The sequence below is a fragment of the Porites lutea genome, chromosome 1 (assembly GCF_958299795.1).
Source record: "Porites lutea chromosome 1, jaPorLute2.1, whole genome shotgun sequence".
Taxonomy (NCBI): domain Eukaryota; kingdom Metazoa; phylum Cnidaria; class Anthozoa; order Scleractinia; family Poritidae; genus Porites; species Porites lutea.
Window position 1 is genome coordinate 20064647 of NC_133201.1, and position 4814 is coordinate 20069460.

General features: G+C 41.0%; 1 pseudogene; it reads right to left on the reverse strand.

Annotated features, from left to right (window-relative positions):
• Positions 1-576: 576 nt before the first annotated feature.
• On the reverse strand, positions 577-4332 carry LOC140925808 (zinc finger protein 862-like; annotated as a pseudogene).
• Positions 4333-4814: the final 482 nt, after the last annotated feature.

Here is a 4814-nt window from a genome sequence, read left to right on the forward strand (position 1 = left end):
CCATGGCGCAAGTTAAGAACAAAATTCACTAGCTTGATAGCAAAATCCACTAGCCCCAGGCTATCGTACACGACTTTCTTTGCACGCTGACAATGTATTTACATGCTTCCAATCACAGTTAACATAATTTGTTATATATGTTGTTGTTCAATTTTGTTCTTGGTTCAAATTTTCTTTTCTTTTGTTTTTGGGTATGGTAATGTATGATAATAACATGATAATGAGTTTGAAACAAAAGAAAAGAAAATTTGAACCTAGGATAAAATTGAACCACAGCATATACAATGTACCACCTTTGCATTCCGTACTGCAATTGACAAGATTTAGGTTTGGTAGGATAAGTTTAATAGAGAATTAAATGCCTTACTAAAACCCATAGTGAACCCTGACAGCCACGCAATTGGTATCATCCAGAAACTTGCACGCTTTATGCTGAATCATAATTAGGGCATCTGTACATAAACCGCCTTCGTCCACCACAATTCTCTGAGCATGAAGGCTGTAGACAACTTTCTTAAAGGCAGGAGTGATGACAGGTGTCCAGGGTTTTCATTAATTTTTGAAGTAGGAGGGTTCTCGTGGTAGAGTAAGCGGGCAGCCCTATATGCCGAAGGGGCGAAGGCCCGAGCCTCTAGGGGGGTCCGGGGGCATGCTCCCCCGGAAAATTTTTGAAAATTAGACTCTCGGAAATGCATTTTCCAGCATTCTGAGGTGGAAATTTATAATTCTATTCCCTCATTTTGCAAACGAAAATTGTGAATAATTTGCGGAGCTTTTACTTATACTAGCAATGTTGTAACTGTTTACAGCCTTAGAGAATTTACTAAATTGACAAGCACAAATTGACTTCATGAAAACCAATAATGTAACTAATTTTGTAACTTTTTGCAGCCTCAGGGAATTTACTAAATACATAATATAACAGTATGAATAATGAACCAAACTTACTGGCTTACCGGTATATTGCTTAGTTTGTTAGATAGTGAGCCACACTTGCTTTTCTGATTTAAATTATAATAACTGAAACAAACATTATATAGATCGTAGAGTTTCATGAATGAACTCCTCCTGTACTGTTTTGCTGCTTTCATCCATGAAGAAAACTTAAAGTCAATCCTAAATACGGGCAACTAATGTATGAAGCTTAAAAGGACTACACTATATGTCATGGGAAAATTCAGAGTCAGAGCCATAATCTGAATCATCATCATCATCTGCTGGTAGCTCCGATGCTTTTGAGGTTTCGTCTACTTCATCTGCAATTGTACGTTGAACTGGCTGAATGCCGCTGTCATCATTTGTCTGCACACCAGCATCCTGCATGGTTACCGTTACAACGTTCTCACTTATACCACTTGAATTGGCGACCAGTGGTGTGCTGACAAACTTTGGAGGACACTTTCAGCGTGGTTTGGCAGCTAACCAAGCACTAACAGAAGTATCAATCACTCCTTCAAATTCCTTACTTCCCACTTTAGGACCATTGATGAGAATGTGTAGCAGAGCGTTGAGCATGTCATTCTTCATTCTACTTCGAAGCCTTGTCTTCATCAGTTTTAAAGAACTGGCACCCCTTTCCGGCCATGCATTCGAGACTGGAAGAGAGATCACTGCCTCTGCCAACTTTGCAATAAGTGGAAGATTAAATGGGACCAGGTCCTTCATGAACATTAGCTTCTGGAGGCACCAATCAGTTGAAGTGACTGTAGGTTTGCTTCCACCAGAGAGCTTTCTAACTTCCTCAGGCAATTCGTTCTTCCATTTTGCCAAGTCGTACTTGAATACCTGCCACTCATCCATCAACTGCTTTTTGTCGCTTTCATCATCAAGGAACTGCTCAGCCAGAAGTTTCACCGCTGCACTGCCATAATCCCTGAATCCTGGCTGGCCCTTTTCTGGAACTTGTGCAGGGTCAAATATACTAAAAGCAGATAGGAGGGGAAGGGCGGGAAATCTGCTACTTAAACTTTCTTTCAGTGAATTGACATATTTCACCAGGAAATTGGTGAGAAACAACTTATCTCTATCAGACGCAGTAAGATCAGCTTGTTCCAATCTGCCTCCAGGTTAAAGATCTCTAAGGAACTCAGTGACTGGAACTCCCATCTGGGCAATTTTGTCAAGGTCATCGGTGCACTTCTGAATTGCTGGCTTTATATGGGAGAAGGAAACCTTTCCTTGTTGGAAAGCACAGCTGAGCCTGTTGAGAACAGGAAGAACGTGATGCATGACTGTTACCACCCCAATGAATTTCACTTTGTGCATCTTTCTAAGAAGACCTGATGCCTGAGCATCTTTCTGGTCAAGTTGCTTTAATGTAAGCACGAGTGGTACGTAATCCTTATGTACACCCTCTACAGCCTTGCCAAGAGAGTGCCACCTCGTGCGAGTAGCCTTAGCAAGTCTACGGACGCACTTATCTTTAGCCTCTTTTGAAGGATCTTGCAGCTTTTTCACATTAAGTTGGGTCTTCAGATATGCTGCAAGTCGTTTTGGGGAATTTTCAAAAAATTTCCAGATCTGAAAAAGCCATCTCTCAACTTCTTGCATGTATGCGATATCATCATTAGTGTCACAGCAAGCAAGGGACAGTTTATGGCAGATGCAGTGAACGCTGACAAGGTGTTTGTTCAACTCCTTCAGCCTGGTGGCCACCCCACTGGTTTTTCCAGTCATCACGGATGCTCCATCCGTGCAAAGGCCATTGAGCTTTCCAACTGACAAGTCACAATGGTTTAACTCTGTTACAAGAGTCCTCGTTATGGTTTCTGCATTTGCAGACTCAGATTCAACAAGGAGATCATTTGCACTAAGAAACTTAATCTCTGTGCCACCATAAGTGCTGTTCCAAAACTGCACGAAGGTGATTAATTGCTCAGTAACAGAGATGTCTGTTACTTAATTCATCAATTAGAAGGCCATAAGACCCTGCTTTCTTTATTTCGTTTATAATCATGTTCTTGACCACATTTCCACTTGTCAGGAACATTTCTCTCACTGCAGCGGGAGATTTGTGATTAAAATGCTGCATTTTGTCTAGCCCAACAGCACGAAACAGGTTTAGCAAAGAAAAGAACTTAACATTGGCAACTGCCTCCCTTGCTAACCAGTACAAGGCTGCAAAAGCATTGTACAATACGTCGTTGCGTACTGCTTCCTTTTCTTCATACTGTTGATGAAACATTGACACCCTTTGATTCATTTCAGCTTCCACAGCAGCTTGATGCATTTTGGCTGAAGAATGTTCTCTGATGGCCTCTTTCCTGTATCTTTTGCTGGGTGTAGTGCTGAATACTGCAGCATTGTTCTGGGTGTTCAAAGTTTTATGTTTACAGCAAAGAAAACAAAACATGCCTTGGTTTTCCGAGAACAGAAGCCACCAGATGCCTGTGGTCTTATCATAGGCTAGTTCTCTTTCTTCGACCCAGCTGTGGTGAAATCGTCTCTTCTTCAGCTTCTTCTGCCTGGCCTCCTCTTCTTCTGAGAAATCTTTGCAGCTTTTCTGTTTGCACTCGTAGTAGTTGTGCAGGTTAGAAAGTCCACATTTCTCTATTTCTAATAACATTATGTCATCTGCTATTCCTTTAGATACACTTGGCCCTCGGGTTTTTTCTACTTGCCGTGAGGTATGTGAGAGTGCTTCATTGGACGACTGAGTTTCTACCCCTTCACTTGCTGCTTGTACTAAATGCATAAACCAATGCATAAACCTCACCCTGTCACTTATGCTGAGTTACATTTTTGGCGGATTTCCATTTACCTTTTGCAGTAGTTTTTTGTGTCGTTTGTTTTATGAGCTGCTGAAGCATTAAGCTTATAAATTGTATGTGTACACAAAGTTTATCTTGACATTCCTTTTGATGTTACTTCTTTTATGCTTCTATAATTGTAGACATTTTTTTAGTGTTTTAAAAGATTTCCACTGTAAACATCTCTTTTCAAGTTACGCGATACATACTGTAAGTCCTTTCAGCTCGGACCTCACGCAATGTTTGTTTTTATTTCGGATAAGTTTGCTAGGAAATTTAATTAACCATCCTGTTATAACTGTTAGGAATTTGCACTAACCATACAATTCAGCAGGTTTCGAAGTTCTTAGAGTTCTCATAATAACCAAAGAGGAGCCGGTTGATTGCTTGTATTCAAAGGTCGTTGCGGTTCAATGACTCTTTTGACATGCAAAACACACACTTTATTTATATCCGCCAGTGCAAGTTCATTATGTTGAAAAGATAACTTGTAATGTATTAATGACTTACCTTTTGCCCTCTTTGGAAAGAAATTATCTAAGACGCCTTGGACGTGAGGACTTTTACTAGCATTCTTCGCCATTTTAAGCAAGTGCTTTTGGTCACGTGAAATGTCACGTGCAAATGTTATGTAACAGCATGACAGAGGGTAGGTCCTGGTAACTACTCTGAAAACGCAGGCGATGCGTTTCGTGCAATGCGATCAAACTTCGAAATTTATCCCTTTGGTTGAGATATCCTTCGGTAATCCGGACACTGAAATATTAGTTTTCATGAAGAAAAGAACTGTAATTCAGAGATGCAATTCCTGGTTAGACTCCCCTGGCAAGGCGGGAAAGCGGTGAAAAGAAGTTTCGGTTAGTCTGACTTTTGATTTCGTATTTGTCTACTTGAGACCTATTTCAGCGAAGGCGGGTACTGTGCTCAGAGTAGACGGGTGCCGGTACCCGGGTCCCGGCTTCTAATAAAACCCCTGGGTGTCACATTGATTCCTGGGTAGTCCCCATTGCAAGGAACTGTTGTTCAGATTCTCTTAAGGTTTTTGTGCATTGAAGGTATGCTTTT